Below are 21382 nucleotides of genomic sequence, written 5' to 3' on the forward strand. Positions count from 1 at the left end.
ATCTATATACATTACCTAAGGGACTTCTAAAGCATTGAACCAATGTGTTCAATGAATTCTTGAAGAAATCTGTGGAGCAATTTTATAATGCATCTGTAGAGGAATCGCAGAAAGAAAACTCAGGGGGCATGAACGAAGAAATCTCTGGAGAAATTCATGGATTAAAAAGAAATTCCGAAAGAAGCTCTAAATTAAATTTGATAATTTGAAGTATTTCCAAAGGTTATCTCTGGACGAATTTGTCAGAAAATGCCCAAAACAGGATTTGGAAGAATTATCGAAATTATTTCCGGAGAAATTCCCGAAAGAATTCCTGCGGGAAAGAGCAAGGTAAATTGTGGAAAATTCGTGAATGAATCTGCGCAGGTATTTTTGAAATAACGTCGGCGTTAAGTCCCGTAGGGTTCTCTCAAAGGAATTTGTAGGAAAAATCCTTAAAGCTCGTGAAAAAATTCTCGTAGCAATTTCTGTGGAAATTCTCGAAACACTGTTTGGAAAAAGACGTTCTAGAAGAAATACCTAAGAATTTGTGGGAAAATTCTCAAAAGACGAATTTGTGATAAAATCCGAGGAGAAGCTCCCGTAGGATTGTGTCGGGTTATTTCATAAAGAATCATTAAACCAATATAAAAAAATATCTCTGGGAAATTTCAGGAGAAAATCAGCAAGAACCTGTGAATTAAATTGTAAAGGAATATTTAAAAAAACCCTGAAATAATCTCAGGAAAAAAGAACGAAGGAATTTGTGGGAAAAGCTGTGGAGTTTTTTTTTCGAAATAATCTCAATGGGGAATTATAATATTTAGGCATATATGTATATAATATATATAATAAAATCTTTTAATAATCTTTGGGGGAATTTCCAAAAAATATGTGGATGATGGAACGAAACAATCTGTGAATTCATCCCTCCACAGATTCTTTCTTATATTCCTCCATGATACCTTCAGGAAATTACCACAAATTATTTTGTTTATTCCGTATAAATATACCTATAGAGATTTCTGATCATTTAGTTGTTCTGAAGGAATTTCTGAAGAATAATAATAAGTTTTTGATACATTTCCGAAGAAACTTATTGAACGAAACATTTTTTTAGAAAAAAAAAAATCTACAAGGAATATGTGCAGCAATTCTCAGATTAATCTCTGGATGAATTTCTGTAAAAAAAATCCCTGGATAAATTTCTGGAGCAATTCCAATAAAATCTAAAAATAATCTTATGAACTATCGAATGAATCTGTGGAAAAATTTCCATACGAATCATTGCAAAAACATCTGGATATGTAAAAAAATTGTCTGGAGTAATTTTTTCAGAAATCTCTGGATATAGGGTATTGATTCCCTTATTAAGCATGTGGCTTCCATTTTCATTCTACTAAAAACAAAGGATTGAAGCGCTGTTTGTTTCTTTTCTTATTTTTATATTTTCTGTTATAAGTGCATGAAACCAAAAAGAATGGAATCAATCGGTGCCGTAATCACTAGGATGGATATGGGAGCATGAGATTACTTATGGCACTCGTACCCTATTACCGAGAGAAATGAACGAACAAATTCTTGAATTAATTTTCAAACCTCTGCTGGAATTCCCCAAAAAAAAGATCGATGAAGGCATGAACGTAGAAAGCCCTGGAGAAATGTCCAAAGAAATTCCTGGATGGAATCTGGATCAATTACTGGACAATTACTGGATCAAGCCCCCCCAGCTCAAAATAATGAGGTATCCCTGGAATTTCTCAGGAGAAAATCCCAAAAGAACCTCTGAACAAAATTTTGAAGGAATATTCCAAAGAATTCATGAAGTACTCTCTAGAAGAACGAAGTAATTGGTGGGAAAATTCCAGATGGAATCTGTAGCTGCATTTTCGAAATTATCTCAACAAAAGTTGTTTAGAATTTCTTTAGAAATGTATGGAACAAATCCTGGAGAAATTTCCATAAGAATCTCTGAAGAAATGAAAAAATACCTACAAGGAATTCGAATGAATTTCTGGAGAAATAATCAAAGAGGGAAATTCTTCAAGGAATCTGTGGAACAATTCTTAAAATTAATCTCGATAGTAATCTCTGTATTAAAAGAATCTCTGGAGAAATTTTCCTTGGAATCTCTGTAGAAAATTCTGAAAATATCTCGACAAATTTCTAGAGAAACCCCTGAAGTATTGCAGGAGAAACCCGAAAGACCCTCGAACAAAATGTTGACTGAATATTCGAAAGAATAAAATAAAATACTCTGGGCAAATAATCGAAGTAATTTGTGGGAAAATTGCAAACAGAATCCTATGGAAAACTTTTCGGTATAACCTCCAGAAGAACTCATGAAAGAATCGCTTGAAAAAATTACGGATCAAATTCTGGAAAAATATCCGAAAGAATATCTTGAAAAATGAATGAAGGAATATCTGAAGTAATTTTCTCAGAAATCTTTGGATAATTTTTAAAAGTAATTTCAGGATAAATGAACCAAGAAATATTTTGGGAATGTCCTGAAGGACTCTGTGAAACAATTCTCAAATGAATATCTGGAGGAATTCCCGAAAAAATCTGTAGTAAGTCCCTTAGGATTCTCTGTGGAGGAATTCCCGATAAAAAGGTCTCTAGATGTATTTCAGTAAAAATCTCTGGAGATAATTCTTTCAGAAATCTCTCGGACCAAAGTGTATGAGCCAGAGTGAGCGGTTTCAATATGTATATAAGCTGCACTGTACATACTGCACAGTTCTTTTGTGGAATGCCAACCCTGCTGGAGGATTGAATACAACCAAGAACCACAGATTCCTAGCAATTCTCAAATTAATCTCTGGATGAAAAAAAATCTTTAGCGGCATGAACTAACTATTCCCAAAAAATATCTAGAGGAAATCCCGAAAGAACCTCTAAATGAATTTGTAAATTAGTAAAATATGTGGAGGAATATACAAAGAATTTGTGGAATCCCAGAAAGAGTTTGTGAACGAACTATCGAAATAATCCAAGGAAAATTTACCAAAGGAATTTACGAAGAATATCTGGAGAAATAAACGCAAGAAGCTCTGGAGTAATTCTTTCAGAAATCTCTGGATGCATTCCTGAAGCAATTTCTGGAAAAAATATTATATTTTTTTAGGAAATACTTGGAGTACAAAAGAACTTCTGAATAAATTTTCGAAGGAATATTAGTAGGAATTTTTAAAATAATCTCTGAAGACATAAACTAAGGAATTTTCGCAATAATTTCCGAATGAATCTCTGGAAGAATGGACGAGGTAATTTGTGTAAACATTTTTTAATGAATCCGTGAACGAATTTTTTAAATAATTTCTGGATCAGTTCCACAGGATTCCCTGAAGTAATTTCCTAAGAAAACTCTGCAGAAAATCCTTGTGCAATCATTGGAAAATTCTTAAATGAATCTCTGGAGAAATGAACTAACGAATATGTGGGAAAACTTGGAGGAATATTCGAAGAAATCTCTGTAGGAATTTTCAATAAATGAAATACGAAAAACAAATTAAATACGAATTTAGCTACATGTTTATATACATAGGGCTTCATACTATCGACATCTATCTCCAGCAACATCTCTTGCAACTCCTACACCCGGGCGATCGGTAGCGTAACCACCGGCCCTATCGTTTTGAATGGCACCGACCCATCATTAACCCGCACCGCCTTCTGGTACAGTTCCTCTGGCTCCAGCCGCAGTTCGCGTCACCAGCACCCGATCGATCAACTGGTAGTCCTGCAGCTTCTGTTCCATTCGGTATTTGGTCCACTGCTTTTCCAGCAGGACCAGACTCTCAAGCACTTCGGGGCTCATCTTCACTGCGGTTCGTTTGCGTTACTTCTGTTCGTCGATCAGCTTCATCGGAACCTCCAGCTCTCCGACCGGTTTTTGCTGGCATTTTTCTTCAGCCGGCGGATTTGCTTCTCCAGAAGTTTGCACTTTCGCTCTTCGCGTTGCTTCAGGACTTGTAGGTTGATTTTCTTCCTTTTCTTCAGCGGTTCCGCGCACAGAACGGGCGTGATACGCCGTGGTCGTCCTAGAAAAACAGCAAATGAATAATGAAATTTGATTTATTTGGAATCACTTTCTACCGCACCTTAAAATTGCATTTTGTAAATTCTAATTAAAAGCACTATTTCAAAGGTTATTACCTCAAAGTTCCCGGAATTCCTTCATCTGGTTCTTGGATATGAACCTCCGGTTCAAGCTGTAGTTGAAATTGCTGGAGGTGATCTCCTCGGGCGTTTGCGATCGGCGAGTTTTTGGATGCGCTCCACTAGTGGTTCCTCCCTCGACGAATACATTTCCCTCCAGTGGAACAGTCACTGGCCGGTTGGTTGCGGGTTTCCTGGCGGGACATGCTTTGGTTGCTATCTGCGGAACCGACACTGGAAGTCCACATTTCACATATGAGAGATTTTTCTATCTGCTATCATTAACCACTTAATTATCACTTAATTCACTTGTTTACATCTAGCTCCCATCCAAGGCGGAAGTAAAGTTGTGCTAGTGAAAATCCAACCATGCTCACTACCACAACTTTACTTCCACCGTGGATGACAGCTAGATGTAAACAAACCAGCATAAAAATAATGCCTAACCGGGGTCTAACAGCCCAGTGCAAAATATGCCTAACGTTAGGCTCACGTTAGCCAAAACATACCTAACAAAGGGTCGAGCTCGAAAATATGCCTAACAAAAGTGTGTCATATTAGCCTGAATTTTGTCGAACCTGAGCCTAACGTGAGGGATTTTGTTAGCCTAACTGTCTCACCGGTTTGTCTTACATTAGTCTCATGTGACCCTAACCTTTCTTGCTGGGTAGGTATGGCATGCACAAGTGTGGTGGCGGCGAGCATGTGCGAGCAAAATTTACGTGACCGCGTAGGGTGGATGTCGATGTTTAGTCTAAAACTGATGCTTGTGTGACAATCTTGAGAAAAAGTGGTGCCAATCATAAATGATAGCAATAATTCTATGTAGATTGAGTTTAAATAAGGGCGAAACTAACATGAGAGAGTTCTCTTCATCGACTCTCTCTTCTTCAAATTAAAGTGACAAGATGCAAGTATGGTTGCACTTTTTGGTCATAAATCGCTAGGTTGCGATGCAATCTAGCGTCTAAGTGTAAAAAAGTTCGATTGAATTTGCATCTTGTCACTTTAATTTGCAGAAGAGAAAGTCGATGAAGAGAACTCTCTCATGTTACTTTCGCCCTTATTTAAACTCAATCTAGAATTGTCTGACGATAAAGGAATGAAAGACAACAACAAATGAGTTTAAATGAGTTTTTTTCTCAGTTTCCCACTCAGTGATGGGTCAAAAAAGCCTTGAATATGCTGAAACACTTTGTTAAAGATCACAAAGTGACTCTACACTTGTAAAAAATGGTATACCGCATAAATATTGATTGCCGAAACAGCAAAGTTATGTTATAATTATTATTCCTTCATTCTTTATTATTACTACTTTGTTTTCGATACAAATCGTACAGGCTAATACTTAATCTAATTTGATAACTTATGTATTCCTAAAATTTTGCTTCGTCATACCAAATTCAACCCGTATGCAGAAGTTCAAGGGATTGTTGTGGCCGTAGTCTGTTCTATGACCAGGAACAACTAAGAAATCGTTGTGACGTAGTTTTCGCATCGGTGCATTCAACGAGATTTGCAGCAAAAGATCCGGACTGTCAATATCCAAGACTATAACACCTCTAAACTGCCGTTCTACGCCCGAGTGTCCCATGTTATATGGGAATCCCATATACCATGGGACAATTATGCGTATAACGGCAGTAAAGCACTGAATCAAAATTCAACCATTGCGCAACAATAATGTCAATGTCGCAACCTGCATTTGTTGCGACAATCCACCGCATGTGTCATAGGTTTGTACCAACTTGAACAGAATAGGATAGGATCGTAAATCACGATTTTGAGAATATTCACATTGAGTTTGAGATTTTACACTCTCTAAGCTTCAAAGCCTTGCAGTGCGATTTTCGAGGAATAAGTTTGAGTCGGTAGACAGTGCAATGCTGTTGAAAATCTACCATCAAATAGTTCCGATTTTAGATTAGTAATTATCGATTATTCACAAGCTGCATGGTACGCAACAACTTTTGTTTTGACACCTTAATACCTTGATGGCTACAGAGTACAGCGTATGTATACTCCAGCGCCGAGCGTATAGTAAAGCACCATTGGCGTCAGTCTTCAGCGATGTTCTAGTTTCTCTAAACGTTAAAAAGTTCCCAGATCGTCAACCTTCGTCGACCTCTACTTGGTTCCCTGTTCAACATTGTTTTTGCAATTCTTGTTTACAACATTTGCACTACGTGACTTGCTCACAGAAGTTTGCCATAATATGACCGTTTAACAATATTTGCTCCTTTGTTAACTTGATACAACTTGTGATTTTTGCGTCAGTGCCACATGTTTTTAAAGAATCCCATCAGGTTTTTTGAGCTTGAATGTCCTAGCATCGTAACACTGAAATTTAACTATACTGATTCAAAAAAGTTTTGTATTTTATTCATACTTCTGTTGTGATATTCTTCATGCAATATACAGTAGTTAAGTAGTTAATTCTCATACAAGTATCAATGGGGCAGTAGAGCAGGGATTACAGTCCCGGGACCTGACGAAACCAACCCACCCTCCCTTTACGAGTCAGCCGCGTAGTCGCCAGCTATGAATATGATTACTAACCTCAATTCAAGGTGTCAAGTGACCCGTGCCGAGGAATGAGTGATCGTGAGGGCGAAAAAGATACTCGATCGTTAACGGAGACCTATAGCTAACCAACTCGTCGCGAAGGGGTTAACCTCGCCACTACCACTTGAAGTTTGGTGTTTTCGATTTTTCGAGTTCATGTTTAATCCCACGAGTTGCACGGAAAACGAAGGCCACCACGCCAGAGCCCTGCATTAACGTGGTAAGTGACGAAATAATGTGGGGGTTGCCCAGGTACCCGGCAGGCTCCTGCAGAGGTTTGCTTCAGGTGTCTGAAACCAGGAAGTCCAGGCTAGGCGTTGGATTAACATGCGCCATGGGGAAGTAACATTCCACCTGAATCAGGTCCTTTCAGGCCATGATTGCTTACCACAGAGTCTACATCGTTTCTGTCATGCGGGTTCTCCCGAATGTCCGGTTCGAGCTCGTTTAGAGGAAACGGCGGAATACGTTTTTTTCGTGCCCGTGTTTTTACACAATGCGTGACCGCATGCTTGCCACATGCGGGGAGGATACAACTCCGAACAATCTGGTCCAGAGGATGTGTAGGGATGAGTTTGACTGGAATACAATTTCAACGGCTATCACCCACATCGTCTTGGAGCTACAGAAAAGGTGTCGCGTTGACTTGGAGAATGACTAGTTCAGATGCAACACAAGAAGTGGTCCAGGGGTTCGGAGTCGGCTTCGTAGGTCATACCGGTGCCCTGTGGTCGAAATAGACCCTTACAGCGATCAAGTGACCCGGAGAGAACATCCTGGTAGCGTTGCTATCGTGGCTTCGATCTATTTGGTTGGATCCGAGCCCGCGGTTGAAAGGGGGTGCCCGGTAAAAAGCAGGTGCCGGCCTTACTGTCAGCAACCTTCTGGAGCAATGCCTTCTTGGTGATTCCGGAGAGACGTAGGGTGTGACGACCATAGGAATGCGTTTAGTGGGTCGTGGAGAGAGTACTTTTTTACTTTTGTTGTAGAAGTCTTCCTCAACCCCACACCCCCGGACCTTCCTTCGGGTGTCTGTTTAGTATATTTTCCCCCATGGTTTAGAAAGAAAAAAAATATATTAGTATCAAAATACGGCGCAATATCTGGTTATCATTATGAATCCTATCAGTGGGTCAAATTCTAATTAACCACCACTGTAAAGTGCATTCTTTCGAACAAGAATCCACAAAATCTATTGAAACTACAGTCAATGTTTACAATGTGGACAGCTCAAGTATCAGGTATCAGAAGGCCGGCTCCAGAGGCACGTTATCCTCCATTTGGGACATTTGTGCCATCGCCAAAATAATAGCCTATTTCATCATTTACTTGAGGGAAAAGGAAGGAAATAAGGATAAGGACTGCTAGGGAAATAGGAAAAGTACCCTGGAAGAGGATACTAACGCATAAGCGTACCACAATGGGTTCAAACAGCGCCTTGAAAAGAGCACTGTAATTACGCATAAAGCGAAAGAGAGCTTATAGCTCTTTACCACAGCGGGTTAAAAACAACAGAATATCCTGAATATTCAGGTGTCAAGTCAGTTTCACTTAACAAGTGTTTACCGCATACTCGGAAGCGCAGTTGCGCAAAAACTGGTCAGTTACATTGCAAATGATACGAAGTTCCATATTCGGATTCACAGCTATCACATGCAAATCAGCTTGCTGAATATTCGCCATGTGATAGCTGAGTCGGCAGTGGCCAGTCAATGCTTTGACTAGAATGCTGCAATTCTGCTTTGGCAGATTTGTAAGATACTTCGCCACCCTTGGAGATGGCTCAGTACAATACAATTTGGTTTGACGACATGAATCCAAACTATTCCAGTATTGTCTGTGTTGAGTAGCAGCCCAGGTGTGAATCTGAAGCTTTACCCAACTTTTCGATATCGGAATAGCTGGCTTAGGGCCAAAGAAGTCATGTGATGCTCCAGTGCGAGCTAACTCATCAGCCAATTCCTTTCCAGCGATGGAAGAATGGCCAGTAAGGTGGCCCACACTTATATGAAAAACAAAAATTTTGAAAAATACCAAGTCTTACCTCCTAAATCAGTTGTTTTGGACTCCCAGAAGATACGTTCGAAATTTGAGCAAAATCGGTTGAGCCTAAGGGGGCGCTCAAAACGCTTGAAGTTTGTATGGGAAAACTAGGCCAAATGTATGCCGAATTTTTAAGTTTTCGAATTTTGCTGCTAGGTGGCGCTTTGTGCGTTAAATATTCAAACCCTTTGGTATTTTTGTAGGTGACTATATATCAAACAACTTTGTCGAAGACCGCAAAGTGATCCAACGTCTGTGAAAAAAGCTATACCCTAGGTAAAGTGAGGATGAATTTAATTGTTGTTTTTTCAATACATGTAAAGGAATGGCTCCACCCCATTACCCCGAACGCCATTACCCCGAACGCCACTACCCCGAATGCCATTACCCCGAATAGGCCACTACCCCGAAAGCCATTACCCCGAATGGGTCATTACCCCGAAAGCCATTTCCCCGAAAGCCATTACCCCGAAAGCCACTACCCCGAAAGGGCCATTACCCTGAATCGTTCAGGAGATCACCAAAAAAGTGGTGACCGATTAGAAGTTGATGAAGATGGTTATAAGTTAGAAAAGGGTAATCAGTTACTAGTGTAGGTATGAATACTCTTCTCCATTCTATGCCCCTATGTTAATTCTATTCTTAAACAGACGATTTAGGTACCGATTTTTTCCGTTTTCTTTTTGAAACGAGTAAATCTATATATATAAAAATGCAGTGGCATACGTGGGACCGCGCATAACTTGCGAACGGGTGGTCCGATTTGGGTGGTCTAAGTTTTGTTCTGTTAGATTTCACCCAAGGAAGGTTTATGAGGCACAAAACATGGGAAAATTGAGAGTTTTTGAAAATCGGGTTTTCATACATTTTGAACGGGGACTTGGGCGCTTGGCTAGGGACTCGAAACGTCAAAAAAACGCAGTAGGCAAGACAAAGTTTGCCGGGTACAGCTAGTAAAAATATAAAAATAAAACACAAATCAAATAGCTCTTATTTACTTCGTTTTAGAAAGCATGACAATGGGAGCACATTGTTTAAAATAGGTTCCGTTTTTCTTAAATTTCCGTATGGTGTGCTTCATGCTAAAGTAAGGTTCGTGAAAACGAAAGCAGCAAACGCAATGAAATTAAGAAGACAAGTAAAGACGAATTTTCCATATTTTAAACTAGTTGCTCTCAAGGATGGGAACACTCACTTGGAAAGAGTTACACTCACTTGCAGTTTTCTCAACTCAGAAGCGTGCAATCAAGAAACAATGTATGGACGACTTTTACCTTGTGATTTCTTCTAAAACTTTGCCGAATAGAGCATGGGTCGCACACGCATACCGAAATCGTGTGGGAGCTGCAGAGGCAACTCTCCACGAGGTGAATGTAAATTACACTCTTTTGAACTTTTAGCTTTTAGCCTGCTCTTTTGAACTTATAGCTATGGCTATAAAAACTACAAGTATTTCAAACTGACATTTTCCCTTCTTTTAAAAGTTTGTTGGCGTCAAGCACGATTGTAAACTGGTGGCAAACGATTGTGCTGGTTATCAAACTACACTTCTCCAAATATTTGCCTTTTTTTTAAATAGGCTGTTTGTTACGGAAGTAACAAGATCGAATTGCATCCGGTTTTTTAAATCGTTTATTCCACAGGAACGGTTAAAAAATTCCTACAATAATAGATATTTAATTAGGATAATTGTTTTAGATTTAACCTACGTTTCGTGAGTTCAGCCAGATTACTTATCCGTGTCTTGTTCCCGGATTATTTGGAGTGCTTGACAAACAGGCGAATGTTTTACAGTACTGCGGAACTTTTGGCTAACTGTTTAAACAAGTAGTTTTAGTTGTAATTGTTTGTAACATAAGCAATATGTTTACCTGAATGTTAACAGCGCTTGTCCTGATTATTGCATAATCATTCTATTAGTCTAACCCTAATTCACTGTAGCAAACCTAATTGAGAGTTCAAGATGTTTTAGAAGAAAAAATGAATAGAAAACTTATTTTATACCTACTATTTTAGGCTTAGATAACAACAAATTGAATTTTAGTGTTTTAATTAGGATATTTAAAGTACTTTATCTAGTTTAAGAATTCACGTTGTCTTCAGACGTAGTTCGTAGTTCAATTTCTCAGCTTTTTCTTCCCTTCTTCTCATTCTGGCTCTTCTGACAATCGCCGTTGACAGTCGTACTGTTTTGGCGCAAGGTCATCCAATTTACGGTATAGTAGGTGCGGCGTCGCACAATGGGCGTGCGCAACACTGTTCTTTTGAGTTTGCAGTTGCCAACCGTGTACTATTGCAGAGTTGTTTGGTAGCCAAACTGTTAATTTCTTTATATAAATGTTTCCTTCTTTTCATCAGAAGCTGTTCTTTCGAGTTTGAGTGTTATGTAATTTATTTGCAGATGAATAACTAACTCCATAGCGGATTTGATCTTCTTTGAATAATAGGCAATTCTTTCAAGTAAAATTTTTCAGAATTGACTTGCGACCAAACTGGCAACTAGATTTATTTTGATTTTCTTTTGATTTTGATAATCAGTTTCCAAAACATCAAGCCCTAAAATTGTTTTCTGAATATTTTTTTCAAGTTTGTAGTACTGGACTGAATTTCAGATATTCAGTTCAGTTCACTTAGCAAGGTAGATCCAGCATCGTTGGACCAAATTACCTATTTTTTTCTGGGGACAAAACTGTAGCTTTTCTTTTCATGAAAGGCTGTTCTTCTAGCTGCACTTATATAGTTTACTGGGAGTGAAAGCTGCTTACTGTATATGAGATTTTCCCTTCTTCAATTTATAGGCTGTTCTTTCTAGTTACGTCGTTACCGGGTTGATTGGTGACATATCTCTATTAATTCCATCTGGTGTTTTTCCTTCTTTTAAAGTTGGGCTGTTCTTTCGACTTATATTGTTACAGAGTTGTTTGGTAGCCATGTTTCCCTGTGCAGATTTATGTATAGGGGCCGTGCATAAACTATGTAAGTAGGAGAGGGTCTATCCAAATTCTAAGCTCTATACAAATTTTCAAATTTGTGTATGAACAAATCGTGGACTTCGTGGCCGAGCGGTTAGCGGCGTTAGTCGATTAGGTATCTCGCATGCCTCGGAGTGTGGGATCGATTCCCGCTTCGGTCGAGGAAACTTTTCGTCAAAACAGAAAATACTCCACTGAGTCACTGAGTGTTATACGTGTTGTCTATTGTCTATAGTACAGTACAGTATTGTACATGTACAGTCTGTGCGGCCTCTGGCCGAAGACGGTGTAATTGTCTTTTAAAATTCTACGATGAGGAGGGGGAGAGGACCGAGGTGACCAAAATTCGGTCTACGTAGTTTATGAATGGTCTAATAGGAGATTTGCCCTTCTTTAATTTATATGCTGTTCTTTCTTGTTATATCCTTGCAGACCTTATTGGCGGCCAACCTATCAATCATTTTTTTTCACATTTAAGGAATGTTTTTTTTTAAGTTACACTGTTATAGAGTTTTATTATCAAATCGTCTATTCCTCCTTAAAAGATTTTTTTCTTTTTCTAACAATAAAATGTTCTTTCCGGGCCTATTTTACAATTTGTATTATTTGATCTCGCCTAACGATCATTAGACTTATTAGTGATACTTTGGCCAAATGTCTTTTCGGCCTAATGAGCCAATATCGATAGCCAGTATTTGAAGGACCTTTGCTGACAGCTCTATCTCATACAAGATCATCTCTAATACGTATTACTCCATTATTTTGTTTTTAGGTTATTCTTTACAATGATATCTTCTGGTATTAAAGCTGTCAGTAATGTTATTAAATTAATAAAAAAATAAAATACTCATCATCAGAATAACCCATCTAAAAATATGCTTTCGGGGTAATGGCGTTCGGGGTAGTGGCCCATTCGGGGTAGTGGCGTTCGGGGTAATGGCCCATTCGGGGTAACGGCTTTCGGGGTAATGGCCTATTCGGGGTAATGGCTTTCGGGGTAGTGGCGTTCGGGGTAATGGCGTTCGGGGTAATGGCATTCGGGGTAATGGGGTAGAACCAAAGGAATAATATCAATAATGAAATCTCAACACTTTGCCTCACTTTGCCTAGGGTATAACTTTTTTCACAGCCGTCGTATGGCTTTACGGTCTCTGGCATATAGTCACCTACAATAATACCAAAGGGTTTGATTATTGAACGCTTACAGCGCCACCTAGCGGCAAAATTCGAAAACTTAAAATTTCTGCATACATTTGGCCAAGTTTTCCCATACAAACTTCAAACGTTTTAAGCGCCCCCTTAGGCTTAACCGATTTTGCTCAAATTTTAAACGTAGCTTATGGGAGTCCAAAACAACTGATTTAGGAGGTAAGACTTGGCATTGTTCGAAATTTTTGTTTTTCATATGAGTGTGGGCCACCCTAATGGCCGGGCACCCATACAAGGTGAACAGCGTTTGCTGAATTCAGCTCCTCGATTTGAGTTCGACAAGCGATAACTATCTTCGACCTGGAGTTGCCCGAAGCAAGTGCTTTAATAGCAGTCTGGCTATCTGAACAGAAGTATATTACTTTGCTCATTACGTGCTGCTGAAGTGCTGATTGCACTCCGCACATAAGAGCAAAGATTTCGGCCTGAAAAACGGTGCAGTGTCTACCAAGTGAGTAAGACAGATACAGCCTTAGCTCACGTGAATAAACGCCAGCTGCTCGACCTTCGAGAAGGGAGCCATCAGTGTTACATACGATGCCGTCTGAAATACGTCTTTCCAGATATTCACTCTTCCCAGGAAGGGAATTTCGTGGAAAATGTCCTGTATGGGAAATTACAAGCAATTGTAAGATCACTTGAAGCAAGGACAATTTTGTCCCAATTCACCAAAAGTGGAACCACGAGGTGTGTGTTGATGTGCGGTTCACAGGAGTTTCCTCTAGTAGACTGAGTACCCGTAGAGGGTAAGTGCAAGAAAGTGCTTCTTGTTTGAGATGAATGTGTAGTGGAGCAACGTCAAAGAGAACTTCGAGCGCTGCCGTGGGAGTTGAAGAGAACGCTCCAGACATCGCCATTAAGCACATCCTTTGCAGATGGCCTAACTTTGATTAGATCGTTCTCATTTCGCCCTTTTGCCACCACACAAGACATCCATAGGCCAATATAGGCCGAACAACAGTTAAGTAGATCCATTTGATATACTTGGGTTTAAGAGCCCAAGTTGTACCAAAGATTCGCCGGCATTGCTCGAAGGCCATACAAGCTTTCTTGATTCTGAACTCAATGTGAGGTGTCCTGGAAAGCTTGGAATCATGAATGACTCCAACGTACTTTGCTCGTTCAGTCACATCGTTGTCAGAATCAAAGAGACGCAAAGGTCGAACGCCATTATGGTTTCGCCTTTCCGTGAAAAGAACAATAGATGTTAGTCGAGTCAAGTGCAAGACACTGAAGACGACCTTACAGTTGAGGTCGAAATACGCATCTGTCAAAGGATGCAAATTCTTAGTGGAATTCAAAGGAACAGTACTTAACGCGATTTTCTTTTTATTTAACAATAGATGTTTTACTCGGATTAACCGAAAGACCGTATTGGCGACACCAACCCTCAACTATCTGAAGGGCGCTTTGCATCAGGTCGAAAAGGGTGGTGATACACATACTGTTCGATCCTAGCAATCGCAGCAACCATTGACTGCGGTGCATGAGAAAATTATTTCATTCGAAGTGTAACTGTCAGCTAGAATAAACGTACATTATAATTAGCACAAGTGCCGGGGCCCGTGGCGTAGTTGGTCACACGTTCGCTTCATATGCGGATGGTCATGGGTTTGATTCCCAGCCCCGGCACTTGCAATTTTTCGTCAGTTGCTTTTCCCCCGAGAGTAACTGACACTGACCCTCTTCTGAGCCCTATGGCTCAAACGGACCCGGATACCTGGACATCGGCGAACTGCTACTCATAATGGACCCCCAATCGGACTGGAAAGGAACAACGGCCATCTATCATCATGTGCTCATTATTCTACTAGGTATAAAGTAGAAAAAGTGAAAGCAGCAGAAAGGCAACCAGTTCGAAAAAGTAGAATAGCATATAGGCGCTGTACAAAAAGTGCAGCTGTCAATTGAAATTGCTCACGTAGTGCCCCAGTGGACAATAGAGCTGTAAATTAGGTTAAGTGATTAAGAATAAAAAAAAAAAAAAAAAAAAAAAAAAAAAAAAAAAAATTAGCACAAGAATTAGCACTACTTTTTACAAGTTTTATTTTCTGGAAGTTTCCGGAAGTAACTGGAAGAAACACTTCAGCTGGCGACGAGGAAAGTTCTGGATTTTCAAGAGCTCCAGAATTGAACCCGGAAGAAGGATGGCAACGAACGAAGAACTCCAAGCAGCGATTCTGCAGATGACCCGGCTACTCCAGCGGTTGGCCGTTCCTCAAGCAACCAACCCCGAGCAGGTACTGGAGTCACTGTCGACCAACATCAGCGAGTTCAGTTTCGATCCGGAAAACGGCACCACTTTTGAAAATGTAGGGTAATGTTAGGTTAAGAAAACATAGTTGTAACAAATGGTCTACATATGATTGACGACGAATAAATAAATAAATAAATAAAAATGGTTTGCCCGTTACGCGGATCTGTTCTAGAGCGACGCGCGAAGTCTAGACGATGCAGCCAAAGTTCGGCTTCTGCTCCGGAAGTTGGACACGGCCTCCCACAGTCGCTACGTCAACTATATCCTTCCGAAGCTACCGAGGGACGTTTCGTTCGCCGACACCGTCAAGACGCTGACGAAAATCTTCGGTAAGCAAACCTCCGTTTTCAACAAGCGATACCAGTGTTTGCAGCTGGTCGAATCCGAGACGGACGACATCATCAGCTATGGGGGTAAAGTCAACAGGGCGTGTGAAGAGTTCGAGTTTCAAGACTTGAAGGTCGACCAATTCAAGTGCTTGATTTTCGTGTGCGGACTCAAGGCACCACGCTACGCGGACATCCGATCAAGGCTACTTTCCCGCATCGAAGGTGAATCGGCAGAAGCGCCAGTGACGATCCAGACTCTGATCGATGAGTTCCAGCGGCTCGTCAACCTCAAGTCGGACACCACGATGATCGAACATCCATCAAGTTCGAAGCAATCGGTCCACAGCGTTTCGGAGAAGAAACCTGGAAATCGTCCACCGAGAACGGAAAGCAAGTCAAGCCCTCGTACTCCCTGCTGGCAGTGTGGTCAAATGCACTACGTGCGTGACTGCTCATTCTCGGACCATCTGTGCAAGGTTTGCAATCGCGTCGGCCACAAGGAAGGCTACTGTGGCTGCGTGAAAAAGTCTTCAAGCGACTCTTCAACTCCACCCCGTGAGAAGAAGCAGTACCAGAAGAAGAAGAAGCCCGGTTCCAAATCTCAAGCCAAAGGAATTTTCGTGAACCACATCGCAAATACCACCCGGCGGCGCAAGTACGTGACCATCACCATCAACAACGTCACTATTCCGCTACAGCTGGATTCCGCAAGCGATATCACCGTCATTTCCAAGGCAACGTGGCAACATCTGGGACGACCGAAGCTGACTCCGTCATCGATTGAAGCATCCAACGCATCCGGTGGACAACTCGCTCTCATCGGCGAATTCAATTGTGAAGTCACCCTCAACGGCATGGTCAAGCGTAGCCAGTGTTTCGTGACGTCATCACCGGACCTCAACGTTCTGGGCATCGATTGGATCGAGGCATTCAACCTGTGGTCAGTTCCTTTCGACTCGCTCTGCAGTCAAGTTGCAGCAGCGCCCGGACCATGTTTCGACGAAGTCACAGCACAGCTTCAAGCCGACCATCAGGCGGTTTTCGACAGCTCGTTGGGCCACTGCAAGAAAACAAAGGTAAAGTTATTTCTAAAACCTAACGCCAAACCCGTTTTCTGTTCGAAGCGACCGGTCCCGTTCAACACGGTTCCACTGGTGGATGCAGAGCTAACCCGTCTACAAACTTTGGGAATCATCACGCCGATCGATTTCTCGGAGTGGGCCGCACAGATCGTGGCAGTACGGAAGCCAAACGGTAAAGTTCGCATCCACGGGACTCAACGAAGCGCTGGAGAGCAACCACTATCCTCTACCCACCCCGGAGGAAATCTTTGCCCAACTCAACGGCAGTGTGGTATTCAGCGTCATCGACCTCTCCGACGCGTATCTCCAGGTGGAAGTTGACGAAGAATCGAAGAAACTTCTCACCATCAATACGCACCGAGGTCTGTTCCAGTTCAACCGCCTAGCTCCGGTGTGAAATCAGCACCTGGAGCGTTTCAACGACTGGTCGACGGCATGATCGCTGACATCCCTGGTGTTCGAACGTTTCTCGATGATGCCATCATATTCGGACCAACTTGGGAAGCACACAAGGCGTCTCTGGACATGCTACTGCAACGTCTGGAGGAATATGGATTCCACGTCAAGCTGGAGAAATGCCGGTTTTTCCAAACCGAACTAGCCCAGACAACCAGTAATCGTATAAGATGTTGCATAAGATGATAAAGTGGAGGCCATATACGTGCATGCCTCCGTTTAGGCGCATGTAAAATGTACGCATATCGCCTCCACTTTAACATCTTATACAACATCTTATACGATCACTGGTTGGCTGGGAGGCTACTTGGGGCACATCGTGGACTGCAACGGCATTCGCCCGGATCCGCAGAAGCTCCATTCCGGCACCAACCAACGTTTCCGAACTGCGATCATTCCTGGGAGTCGTTAACTTCTACGGCCGTTTTGTTCGCAACATGCATGAGATTCGTCATCCTCTCGACAAGCTACTCAAGAAGGATGCGAAGTGGCAGTGGAATTCCGATTGCCAACGGTCTTTCGAGCGATTTAAGCAGATTTTGCAGTCCGATATGTTGCTGACGCATTATGATCCGAAGTTACCAATCATCGTAGCAGCGGACGCTTCAAGCACGGGCATCGGCGCAGTTATCTTCCACGAATTCCCCAACGGACATCTGAAGGCAATCCAGCACGCATCAAGATCCCTCACTCCGGCGGAACAAGGTTACGGGCAGCCGGAAAAAGAAGCACTGGCACTCACCTACGGCGTAACGAAGTTCCACAAGTACCTCCTAGGACGCCGATTCACTCTTCTGACGGGCCACAAGCCACTGTTATCCATCTTTGGTTCGAAGAAAGGTATTCCATTGCACACCGCAAATCGTCTTCAACGGTGGGCGTTAATGCTCCTCAACTACGATTTCGACATCCGCCACGTGTCCACCAACGACTTCGGGTGCGCCGACATGCTGTCCAGGTTGATCGACCTTTCCAAGCAACCCGAGGAGGACTACGTCGTAGCAGCGATTTCCCTGGAAGAGGATATGGTAAGCATTATCCACGACACTATCGACCAGGTACCAGTCTCTTTCAAAGCCATTCAGGAAGAGACGAAGGCAGATGAAGCTCTACAAACGGTGTTGAAGTTCATCCGTGACGGTTGGCCAAACGATGCACGGTCAATCACAAACCCCGATGTTCGTCCGTACTTCAACAGACGGGAATCCCTCACCCGACGACCACGTCGACGGGTGTATATTGTTCCACGACAGGGTAGTCGTTCCAAACAAATTCCGAAGGCAAGTTCTGAAGCAATTTCATCGTGGACATCCCGGTATGGTACGCATGAAGTCGATTGCACGCAGTTTCGTCTACTGGCCGGGGATCGACAACGACATCGAGGATTACGTTCGGCGGTGCACTCCATGCTGCACTGCGGGAAAGGCACCAACCAAAACAACGCTTGAATCATGGCCCATTCCAGACAAGCCGTGGTCCCGCATCCATGTGGATTACGCCGGACCTGTGGATGGTGTATTTTTCCTGGTGGTGGTGGACCCGTACACCAAATGGCCTGAAGTGTACGCAACGAAAACCACTACGACGAAGACAACAACGAAGCTACTCTCTCAATCGTTCGCAACGTTCGGAGTACCGGAAACCATAGTATCCGACAATGGTACACAGTTCACCATTCACGAATTCAAGACGTTCTGCGAACAGCATGGCATCCGCCACGTCCGCACTGCACCATTCCATCCTCAATCCAATGGGCTAGCAGAAAGGTTCGTGGACACGCTGAAGCGGACTCTTCGGAAAATTCGATCGGGAGGAAACACACTGGAGGAAGCGCTGCAGACATTTTTGCAAGTTTACCGGTCAACTCCAACGACCGATCTCGGTCCTTCCGGTCCTTCCGGTTCATTCCGAAGGCCAGGAAGCAGAACGAGCGTTTTAACAAGAAGCACGGAGCAGTTTCGAGGAAATTTGCTCCCGGCGATCCCGTATATGCTCCTCAAGTCCATCAAGCGAATTCCTGGCAGTGGCAAGCCGCCACGGTCATCGAGCGTATCGGCAGTGTAACGTACAACGTTTTCCTGGAGGATCGTCAGAGGCTCATCTGCTCGCACACAAACCAGCTCAAGCACCGTGCGGTTGACTCTGCTCCAGATCCTGTTCCGAGTCAAAGTTCAAGCCCACTATCGATATTCTTCGACGGTTTTGGATTAGATGTAGCATCTCAAGCAGTTCCGAATCCGGCACCCGCTGAACTGGATCAGCGCAACCTGGAAATAGCAACAGACGAGTCAGAATATTTTTCCGAAGATGATGATGAAGAACCGCCTCAACCAGATCCAGTACCGATTCCGGTTCCGGCAAGGGAGCGGCGGCAGACCCGTTTACCAGCAAGATTCGAGCCCTACTGGATGACTTAAGGGAGGAGATGTTCGATCCTAGCAATCGCAGCAACCATTGATTGCGGTGCATGAGAAAATTATTTCATTCGAAGTGTAACTGTCAGCTAGAATAAACGTACATTATAATTAGCACTACTTTTGACGTAGGACTACGTCTCTCTTTTCTATACCGGGTGTCATTCTAAATTTTCAGAAATCAGCCGCGTTACGTTTAAAGTGGAGATTTTGAGCGTTAATAGCTCAGCCATTTCTTGTTGAATTTTCAAAATTTTGGCACCAATCGATTGCAAATCTTTACACCAATTATGTCCAATAATAATATTTGCTGTTTTTCAATAACAAACTATTGAAAAACTGGGAAAAGTAAACCCATGTTTATTCCAGCCAATCACGATCGAGCACATTTTGGAGGCTCCCGTCGAATATAAAAGCTACTGCTTCTTCGCATCTTCCCTCATTTGCCTTTGTCGTCTCGAGGTGAACGCATCGAACGAGAGCTGCCCACTTTCTTCGTTTGCGTTTTCGCTCATTATTCTTTGACGGCCGTGTTGGCTCGGCGTCGGTGGTTGTCGGCAAGGGTGCTGTTGCACATTCGCCTTCTAACCGTCTAACGCGGCAGACGAAGGAAAGAATACGTTTCATCGATTGCTCGGCGGTGGTGGCAGAGGCAGCAAAATCCACAGAAAGATCAGTGACATACGAATTTGCGAGTTGCGTCGCTGTCCTCGGGGCTCGGTCCTTTCGCCGATTGATTGGCGGTGGCGCATTGATGATAGCATCAGGAACATCCAGGGCAACAAGCGGCGGGCCAATTTTCGACGGCGTTCAGCATTCAGCACGGAGGAATCCAACACGCATTGCGTGGCATGATAAATTCATGTCATTTTTTGTCTAAAATCTTTCAATATTCAATCGGTTCTTTTCAGGACCATAGAAAATTATTCATCAAGAGTTGTGAATCAGATAATTATTTCATTCCATCATGGATCGGTAAAAGTGTGGTGCAACCGAAAAGTGAAAGATTGAATGCTTGGTGGCCCCGCAAGAATGATGATGCCGGCCACTAATGGTTCCATCCGGAATTTATCAACCCTGTCCGAACCATTTTTCGTGAAACACCGATAAATTATAACGTTGTTCGAGTTAAAATGATCTTAACCTTACAATATTTTGATTACTTTATTCGTTAAATGGAAATTTTCTCATTTCTCGGTTGATTAACCGTTTCAAGCGTCTGGTGCATGCGGGGCGGGTCATGCAAATGAAATATACTGAAAAGTCAGCCGAATGGGAGGAGCTTCATCTGCTAATCTAGGGCATAAAAGCTGCTCCCTCTGATTTCTTTCGTCATTTTCGTTGGATCAGTCAAGCAGGGTGGATGTCACCTCCACACCTGAGCACTACCCATCGGCGACTCTCGGCTATCGTGCTGATAGCGTCATGAATCTTATCCACGGCAGAAAGCGGCCTACCAATTTTCGGTGGCATCCTGCAGGATTAGCACGGAGAAAACCAACACGCATTGCGTGGCAAGGCGGTTTCATGCCATTTTCTTTCTGAAATCGTTACTTTATCAAACGGTCCTTATCAGGATCACCAAAAAATGATTCTTCAAGAGTTGTAAATCAGATAATTTTACTCCATCAATCGAGAAAAGTGTGGTTCACCCGAAAAATGAATGATTGAATTCCGGCCACTAATGGTTCCACCCAGAATTCAGCAACGCATTACCCTATCAGAACTATTTTCCGTAAAACATTGTTTAACTCTAACAATTTTCGAATTAAAATGATCTAAATCATCCAATATTTTGTTTACTTTAACGCTTAATGAATTTTTTTTCCATTTCTGGGTTGATTAATCGTTTGAAGCGTCTGAAGCAGGCGGGGCGGGCCATGCAAATGAAATATTCTGGAAAGCCAGCCGA

The 21382-nt window shown here is 42.4% G+C and overlaps 1 protein-coding gene and 1 pseudogene across 14 annotated transcripts in view; one reads left to right on the plus strand and one right to left on the minus strand.

Annotated features, from left to right (window-relative positions):
- Positions 1 to 21382, plus strand: part of LOC115257483 (sericin-2-like) — a 117953-nt gene that overhangs the window by 37780 nt on the left and 58791 nt on the right. The gene's annotated exons all lie outside the window — the stretch shown is intronic.
- Positions 3268 to 4059, minus strand: LOC115257785 (large ribosomal subunit protein mL40-like; annotated as a pseudogene).

This window comes from Aedes albopictus, chromosome 3 (assembly GCF_035046485.1).
Source record: "Aedes albopictus strain Foshan chromosome 3, AalbF5, whole genome shotgun sequence".
NCBI lineage: Eukaryota > Metazoa > Arthropoda > Insecta > Diptera > Culicidae > Aedes > Aedes albopictus.